We start from the raw sequence: 9,920 nt of genomic DNA, 5'->3' as shown, positions 1-9,920 counted from the left end.
ACAGACACAAGCTTAGGCTAAAAGGAGATATTGTGGTTTATAGGATAGAATGGTCTCCAGAAAGACTAATCTGAGGCTCGCAGTTCTTATCCCCTGAATTGGCTTCATTGTCAGCTCCACACTTGTTGTCACTGACAGTTTTGAGTGTCAGTGGTCCTGATCTGATTAAGTATCCATCTACAGACACAAGCTTAGGCTAAAAGGAGATATTGTGGTTTATAGGATAGAATGGTCTCCAGAAAGACTAATCTGAGGCTCGCAGTTCTTATCCCCTGAATTGGCTTCATTGTCAGCTCCACACTTGTTGTCACTGACAGTTTTGAGTGTCAGTGGTCCTGATCTGATTAAGTATCCATCCTTGGAAACCTCACTGTGGACCGAGGGATAGGGGGCTATGCAGACTGGCTTTGGCAGTTAGGCCCACCTCTAAAGCTGTCTAACGGGTGAGTTGTCAAAAGGAAAATTGGTATACAGTTAGCAGAAATAGCAGGAAAGCATGGTGGAGAGACAAATTTCAAGTATCCACTCCAGCAGGTATTATCATCTCTTAACAGATGAGAAAATGGATAGTCAGAGAGGCTAAATGATCTGCCCAAACTTAGGTCCTCTGCTTACAAATTCTCCTCCAGGCTGCCTTAAAGGAAAAGGAAAGTAAGAATGGATAAGACAAAAGAGGTGGTTCCAGGTATTTATTTCTAGTTTGTGTTTTGAAGTGAACCAGGCAATATTGATTTTAGGGTGATGATTAGGGTTAGAGCTGTTGAACAAGACATTTGTGGGAAATAAAATGTCGTGAGGTCTGTGCAAGGGAGTAGTAGGAGGTACAGTAGACATGATCCTTAACATCCAGAGTTAGGATTTGGGGATAAAAATTAAAATAGCTAACATTTATTAACCATTCCTTATGCCTCAGGCACCGTGCTAAACACTCTTCCTATAATATATGTTAACACTCACAACATTCCTATGAAATGAGGATTTTACAGATAAGGAAGCATAAACAAAAAGAGATTTAATATCTTGTCCAAGACTATATAACTAGAAAGGGTTAGAGTCAAGATTTGAACCCAGGAGGTCTAGAACCCACCACAGTGCCTGTTTTTGTTTTTCATTGTTACCAGTTAAAGTAGCAATGTTTAGTTACCTGCCATGTGCTGGCTGCCATAGCAGATATTTGTCTGGTGTAACACCTGTTTTCTAGAAACTTACCCTTTAAGGTTGGACAGTACAGCAGTTCATACGCAGCCACATTTAAGAATTTAAATTTGAATTGCTAAGTTCCTACAGATCATTGTTAATGTTAATTTTATACTGTTCTATATTTATCAAAGTTACACATGCACATAGTTTAAAAAATCAAGTAGTCCTACAAGACTTATTTTTAAAAGAAATTAGCAGTTTCCTGTTTTACACCTCTTTTCACCATTTTTCCAATTACCAGAAGCAATCACTTTCGGTTCTTTCTAGGTGTTTCTTTTGGTGTTTATGAAGAAGAATATCTCTAAATAAATGATTATATTTCTACTTCTTGATTTTTTTTCAGCTTCACACTTAATCCATTAATTTCCCACTGCTCATGTTTAAAGAAAGGGGGATATCTGGATAATACATAATTGGGGCTTGATGACTGTGCATTCCATAGATCTGACTATGCTGTTTTGTTCAGGAACTCCCAGTGTCAATTTATTGAGAACTTTAATCCAGTTTTTAATCCAGTTAGATTCTCTTTAATCCAGTTAGATTCTCCAAAGAAGAATCTTTCACTCTCCTACCTAGAGGTTATAAGATGCGCTACTAGCATTTTACAAACTAAGTAGAAGAGGACTTGGGATGTCATATTCAAAGTATAAAATTTCATTCAGTTCTGTTTTCAGTAGAGTACTCTGCTGACCAGAATTCTCCAAATTTCCCAGTTTGGGAACTTTCTGTTTTACCACTCCAAAGAATAAACATTGTCTTTGGCTAGGATGATAGAGGGAGGGGTACTTGTCCAGTTGCAGATGGTAGAGAGGGAATGCAAGAAACTAATTCTTAAACAGACTTCCAACCAGCCTTGCTCTTATTTCTACCTTTAAACTACTTCCATAAGTCTGGGTGCTACCAATTACTAAGTTTCTTGGAAACTGTAATGCAAATAAAACTTTTTCCTGGCTTTATCTCCTACTAGTTTAAGATTTAGTTTGTTTGGATTTGCTAAGTCAGTTAGCTGTAGTCCTTCTGCTGTCTAGTTTCCAAATTTTGGTACTGTCGTTCATCCCTCATTCTCTTTTTCTTTCTTGTTTCATGCTTTTTAATGAAATATTTAATATTATATTGTATTTTAATGTGGTTTTGAAAGGGGATGGAATTAAGTATATGTTCAATCTACCATCTTTAACCAGAAATCAACATTATTATCTACTGAGTAGTTTTTCTTTCTAACGTGTTAGATTTGACATAAATACCTTTTTTTTAAATATCTTTTTCAAAAAGATAATTTCTATTTTAAGAAAATGGGAAATTACCATATCCAATTCCTATACTCAGTCTCAGAGTAAGACTTGAAGAGATTGCTGGTTATGTATCATATATTTTATATTGAATGCTTTTATTATGACACAGGCCTGCTTTCTTCACAGTGTGTGGGGATGTTTAGTACTCCATTGCCCTGGGAACAATAACTAAGAGCCATATATTACAGAGCTCAATATATTAGAGTCAGGACATGGACAAGATTATCAAAATTTCCAAATCAAAAACTGGGCAACATTGTTTAACCTTTAGAGGAAGTAATTGTTTGTTTCATTATCTTACTTAATATATGTATACAGTGATTTTTGGTTATTAAAGACAGTGTCGTGTGTACATTTCATTATTTCACTTAATACAGTATAACATAATTTTTGATTGTCACACTATGTTTTATGAATAAAGATTCAGAGACTCAGAGAAGTTAAGTTACTTCCCCAGATTCTTACAGCTAGTGGGTGACAGAGGTAGAATTTGAACTGAAGATTCACTTACTTCAAAGCTAATACTCTTTGGAAGTGGCCGTGTATAATAAAATTTGGAAATATAGGACCACCGTAAACTTCCCCAGAACTTGGGGGGAAGTCACAGAAAAGTTGCTATCAAAAACTGTAACCAGCAGAAACTAATGCAACATTGTAAAGCAATTATACTCCAATAAAGATATAAAAAAAATTGTAACCAGAAAATCACACCATTTATTCTTTGTACATTTTCACACAACCATTTCATTGAATCCTTGTAACAGCCTTATGAGCTATGTAGGTGTAAAAGACCGTTTGCCTATGTGTGAACAGGATTAACTCACAAACCTCTTCTCCTGGTCCCCCCACCCCATCACTTCCATAGATAAAGGAAAACTTAATCTTACCAGCTGGTAGTAACTTGGTCACTTCTGAGTTAAAATCGAGTCAATTTAGGCTTTAAACTAAGATTCTTCTTATCCTCTCCTTCCCTTCTGCTCTTCCCCAAGTTCCTGGGGAGACTCATATCGTCCTGATATTAGCGGATAAGCATGGGCTTCCACATTCTTCTCTCTGCTTGCTGGTCTCTGCTGAGTTACTCAGGGCCCTTGGCATTTGGGCACTATGTGCCGTCATCCGCTGAGATGTGTTTCCTCTTGCTGGGCCTCTGGACGTCATATACTTAGTCTACTGCTGCGGTTCTTGCTGTGGTCTCCAGTTGTGAGGACCAGGTACTCTTCACCCTGTTTCCTCAAACCCCAGTCTCCTTAATATCTGCCAGATCAGTCTTAGCCAATTTTGCACCCCTCTCATGGCAAAGGCTTCAGTAACTTTTCAGATGTTCTGCCACAATGCACTGGTACTCTCTGAATCCAAAGATGTCTTCAGACAAATCCTCCCAGCTACCTTTCTCAGTCGTCATCTTCAGTACTCTACCCTCAGATACCTCGACGCTCTTTTTTGTCTGGTGGACAGTATTTTTTTTCCTTTCCATGGGAAAACACCTGTTGTATCGTCTTGCGTTCTTCTCTACTCTGTAGTTTTTACAGTATAAGCTTTATGAAAATAATATATAATAATGCAGCTCTCTATGTACTGAAGTGATCAATTGACAAAACATATTACATAAAGAAAGGAAGGTATAGAACAGAGTGTATAACCTGCTCCATTTCTGTAAATACATGTATAGATATGGCAATGCATTAAACATTTCTGGAAGAATACATGAGCGGTAGCAGGGATTGCCTCTGGGGAGGGAAAATAGATGTCTGGGGGACAAGACTGGATGGGAAATTTTTCACTGCCTTTTTATATCTCTCAAATTCTATATCATGCAAATAACCTATTCAAAAATAAATAAAAGATAATTATAAAACATTTATAATTTGGCTTCTTCAGTCCTGCCAAGCTCCAGATCATCTGATTCTCATCCACAGACAGAAAGTAGCTCTTTTGGCAAAGCTATCTTTTTTTCCCTTCTCTGCTTCCTGATGTGCCACTCTTTCTTGTAGAACTTTATTGAAGGCTGCATGAAGCAGCAGCCTGCTCCAACATTCTGAATTTTTCCCCTTCATTAGAAGGGAAAACACTTCAGTAGGAAGATGGCCTGAGTCCCAAATATATCAGATGGTGGTTTAGCCACTTTGCTAACTTGCCAGACTAAGATAGAGGGGTCCGCACTACCCTTCACCTGACCTCTTTGACCAGGCTAAGACTGTATTTTAAGGTCTGTTACTTGTAAGAATTTTTATTATCTGCAGGCCTATCACACTGAATAGATGTTTAATTAATTATGATGCATATAAATGCATGAATGAATAATTTTTATTTACAGGAATAATCCACCTAATTTTAAATGTATTAACTAATAGGGATTTTTAAAGTCTGTTTTTAAAGTCTGTCCCAACTGTTCAGTAATTATAGCTGTCTTTTTTCCCCCTGATTCCAAGATCCAGTCAAGGATCATGCATTGTATTCAGTTGTCATATCCATTTAATCTCCTTTAAACTTAAAAAAAGAAAAATTCCCAGCCTTCCTGTGTCATGTTGTTGACATGTTTTAAAAGTCTGGGCAAATTGTTTGCAAGATGTCCCTTAATTTAGATTTTTCTGATTTTTTTTTTGATTATTAGATTGAGATTAAACATTCTTGGCAAGAATATTCCACGGTGATGTTGTGCTTTCTCAAGGTATCATATCAAGTGTAAGAGGAGATTAGTAACACAGTAGAAAAGCACACTATTATGGTTTGATGGAAGATCCAGTTTGAGTTTTTCAATTCTACTTGCTTTAACTTTACACTAAACAGGTAGTTTCTAAGTGGTTTCTACTTAAATAGACCAGGTAGCAGGAAATAGTATTATATCCAGTCCATTTGCTATCATTTTGGAACAACAAAAAGTTGCCTTTTTAAATTTATCAGTTCTTGTGAGTTTGTAACAGTTTGGGGAGCTCTGATAAAAATCTGATTTGCAAAGCGGAGGGCCAGGTGGTAATAATATCCATTCATAGCACTGAAGTGAGAATTACTTGAGATGTTAACAGAAGTAAAATATCACTGAAAGTAATATGCTCTGTGAAGAGTCTCTATTAATATAATCAACCCCACTCAGGTATTTATCTTTAAAAACCACATATATGGCATACACTATTGTTATTGTATCTGGCACTGTTGTACTTTATGAATATTAATCTTTATAATAACCCTTCTACTTGGGTACTGTTATTATCCCTATTTACAGATGAGGAAACTAAGGCACAGAGAGGATGAGTAATGTTCCCAAGGTCATATAACAAATAAGTGGTAATGGGGGACTTCCCTGGTGGTCCACTGGTTAAGACTCCATGCTTCCAATGCAGAGGGCGTGGATGCAGTCCCTGGTTGGGGAACTAGATCCCGCATGCATGCCGCAACTAAGAAGCCCACATGGCAAAACAAAGGTCCCTCATGCCACAACTAAGACCCAATACAGTCAAAAGTAAATAAACGAAATGGTTAAAATGGTAAATTAAAAAAAAAAATAGGACTTCCCTGGTGGCACAGAGGTTAAGAATCCGCCTGCCAATTCAGGGGACACGGCTTTGATCCCTGGTCCGTGAAGATCCCACATGCTGCAGAGCAGCTAAGCCCATCCTCCACAACTGCTGAGCCTGTGCTCTAGAGCCCACGAACCACAACTACTGAGCCCGCTTGCCACAACTACCGAAGCCTACGCGCCTAGAGCCCATGATCTGCAACAAGAGAAGCCACCACAATGAGAAGCCCACGTACCGCAATGAAGGGTAGCCGCCGTGCACCGCAACTAGAGAAAGCTTGCACACAGCAACAAAGACCCAATGCAGCCAAAAATAAATAAATAAATTTATTTTTTTTAAAAAGTGGTAATATTTCCAACTGTTTTTCTGTGAGACCCCACTTGAAAACAGGCAGCAGCCTATATAGCTCCAGTGTGTACTTAAGGATAATTTACATTCCTTTAAATAAATGTGTGTGTCTATGTTATTTCTGTTACAGAGAGAAGAGGTACTCCTTTATAGGGACTCGTAAAGGCATAGAGCATCTAGAGATTTACTGCCTCCATTACGCTGCTGGGTCTCACAGCACATGTTATGTTTTTATCAGTTTCTCTGCAGAAGGTAGGAGTTGTTTTCTCTGCATGAATTCTTCATATAATTATAGTTTTCTTGTCTGTGAACTTAATATTTATTGAATATGAAAAACATCTGACATCTATAGATTAAAATGCCAATTGGGAGATTGGGATTGACATATATACACTAATATGTATAAAATGGATAACTAATAAGAACCTGCTGTATAAAAAAATAAATAAAATTCTAAAATTCAAAAAATAAAATGCTGGACTTCTCGAAATAGTTGACATACAAACACCTCTAAAGAATATTTCTATTATAAAATTAATACATGTTTATTGTAAAAAAAAAAAAAGACAATATGGAAAAGTAGAGTAATCTTACCACCTTGAGATAAGTACTTTTTATATGTTGTCATGTCTTTCTGAATTTATTGATTTATATGTCTATATGATGCATAATAATACATATATAATTATGCATTATGTATTATTATATACATATGTACATATATTATGACTAGAAATAATAGAATATAAATGCTCCTTGGCTAGAATGCTTCTTTTTTAATTTTTTTAAATTTAATTTAATTTTATATTAGAGTGTAGTTGATTTACAATGTTGTGTTCATTTCAGGTGTACAGCAAAGTGATTCAGTTATACATATACCTATATCCGTTCTTTTTCAGATTCTTTTCCTATATAGGTTATCACAGAATATTGAGTAGACTTCCTTGTGCTATACAGTGGATCCTTGTTGATTGTCTACTTTATTTATAGTACTGTGTATATATCAATCCCAATCTCCCAATTAATTCCTCCCTACCACTTTCCCCCTTGGTAACCGTAAGTTTGTTTTCTACATCTGTAACTCTGTTTCTATTTTGCAAATAAGTTCATTTGTATCATTTTTTTAGATTCCATATATAAGCGATATTATACGATACTTGTCCTTCTCTGTCTGACTTACTTCACTCAGTATGACAATCTCTGGGTCCATCCATGTTGCTGCAAATGGCATTATTTTGTTCTTTTTTATGGCTGAATTATATTCCATTGTATATATGCACCACATCTTCTTTATTCATTCCTCTGTCGATGGACATTTAGGCTGCTTCCATGTCTTGGCTATTGTAAATAGAGCGGCAGTGAACATTGGGGTGCATGTATCTTTTCAAATTATGGTTTTGTCCAGATATATGCCCAGGAGTGGGATTGCTGGATCGCATGGTACTTCTATTTTTAGTTTTTTAAGGAACCTCCATACTGTTCTCCATAGTGGCTGTAGCAATTTACATTCCCACCAACAGTGCAGGAGGGTTCCCTTTTCCCCACACCCTCTCCAGCATTTATTGTTTGTAGACTTTTTGATGATGGCCATTCTGACTGGTGTGAGGTGATAACTCATTGTAGTTTTGATTTGCTTTTCTCTAATAATTAGTGATGTTGAGCATCTTTTCATGTGTTTGTTGGCCATCTGTATGCCTTCTTTGGAGAAATGTCTGTTTAGGTCTTCTGCTCATTTTTTGATTGGGTTGTTTGTTTTTTTGTTATTGAGCTGCATGAACTGTTTATATATATTGGAGATGAATCCCTCCCTGGTCACTTCATTTGCAAATCTTTTCTCCCATTCTGTGGGTTGTCTTTTCATTTTGTTTATGGTTTCCTTTGCTGTGCAAAAGCTTTTAAGTTTCATTAGGTCCCATTTGTTTATTTTTGTTTTTGTTTTCATTACTCTAGGAGGTGGGCCAAAAAAGATCTTTCTGCAATTTATGTCAGAGAATGTTCTGCCTATGTTTTCCTCTAAGAGTTTTATACTTTGCCACCTTACATTTAGGTCTTTAATCCATTTTGAGTTTATTTTGTGTATGATGTTAGGGAGTGTTCTAATTTTTTTCTTTTACATGTAACTGTCCAGTTTTCCCCACACTACTTATTGAAGGGACCATCTTTTCTCCATTGTATATTCTTGCCTCCTTTGTCATAGATTAGTTGACAATAGGTGTGTGGGTTTATCTCTGGACTTTCTATCCTGTTTTATTGATCTATATTTCTGTTTTTGTGCCATTACCATATGGTTTTGATTACTGTAGCTTTGTAGAATAGTCTGAAGTCAGGGAGCCTGATTCCTCCAGCTCTGTTTTTCTTTCTCAGGATGCTTTGGCTCTTCAGCGTCTTTTGTGTTGTAAAATTGTAAAAAAAATTTTTCTAGTTCTGTGAAAAATGCCATTGTTAGTTTGATAGGGATTCCATTGAATCTGTAGATTGCCTTGGCTAGTATAGTCATTTTGATAATATTGATTCTTCCAATCCAAGAACATGGTATATCTCTCCATTTCTTTGTGTCATCTTTGATTTCTTTCATCAGTATCTTATAGTTTTCAGAGTACAGGTCTTTTGCCTCCTTAAGTAGGTTTATTCCTAGGTATTTTATTCTTTTTGATGCGATGGTAAATGGGATTGTTTCCTTAATTTCTCTTTCTGAACTTTCGTTGTTAGTGTGTAGGAATGCAAGAGATTTCTATGTATTAATTATGTATCCTGCAACTTTACCAAACTCATTGATGAGCTCTAGTAGTTTTCTGGTAGCATCTTTAGGATTTTCTATGTATAGTATCATGTCATCTGCAAACAGTTTCAGTTTTACTTCTTCTTTTCCAATTTGGATTTCTTTCTTTTTCTTCTCTGATTGCTGTGGCTAGGACTTACAAAACTATGTTGAACCAGAGTGGCTAGAGTGGACATCTTTGTCTTGTTCTTGATCTTTGAGAAAATGCTTTCAGTTTTTCACCATTGAGAATAATGTTTGCTGTGGGTGTGTTGTATATGGCCTTTATTATGTTGAGGTATGTTACCTCCGTGTCCACTGTCTGGAGAGTTTTTATCATAAATAGGTGTTGAGTTTTGTGAAAAGCTTTTTCTGCATCTATTAAGATGATCATATGGTTTTTTTTCTTCAGTTTGTTAATGTGGTGTATAAATTGATTGGTTTGTGTATGTTGAAGAATCCTTGTGTCCCTGGGATATATTCCACTTGATCATGGTGTGTGATCTTTTTAATGTGTTGTTGGATTCGGTTTGCTAGTCTTTTGTTGAGGATTTTTGCGTCTACATTCATCAGTAATATTGGCCTGTAATTTTCTTTGTTTATGATATCTTTGTCTGGTTTTGGTATCAGGATGATGGTGGCCTCATAGAATGAGTTTGAGAGTATTTGTTCCTCTGCAATTTTTTGGAAGAGTTTGAGAAGGATTGGTGTTAACTCTTCTCTAAATATTTGATAGAATTCACCTGTGAAGCCATCTAGTCCTGGACTTTTTGTGTGTTTGAAGTTTTTAATCACAGTTTCAATCTC

The 9,920-nt window shown here is 36.3% G+C and overlaps 1 protein-coding gene across 3 annotated transcripts in view; it reads left to right on the top strand.

Moving 5' to 3' along the window:
- Positions 1-9,920, top strand: part of MBD5 (methyl-CpG binding domain protein 5) — a 153,648-nt gene that overhangs the window by 6,287 nt on the left and 137,441 nt on the right. For 2 of the 3 annotated variants that reach the window (XM_024756260.1, XM_024756256.1), the window contains exon 2: positions 6,486-6,607. The gene's annotated coding sequence lies outside the window, so the exon portion shown is untranslated. Of the gene's footprint in view, positions 1-3,584; positions 3,704-6,485; positions 6,608-9,920 lie in introns of those variants that run through there. The other variant, XM_024756257.1, reaches the window with a different exon arrangement.

The sequence above is a fragment of the Neophocaena asiaeorientalis genome, unplaced genomic scaffold, assembly GCF_003031525.2.
Source record: "Neophocaena asiaeorientalis asiaeorientalis breed wild unplaced genomic scaffold, Neophocaena_asiaeorientalis_V1.1 scaffold447, whole genome shotgun sequence".
Classification (NCBI taxonomy): Eukaryota; Metazoa; Chordata; class Mammalia; order Artiodactyla; family Phocoenidae; genus Neophocaena; species Neophocaena asiaeorientalis.
Note: the sequence above shows the minus strand (reverse complement) of the source record. Positions and strands in the feature narration are given on the sequence as shown.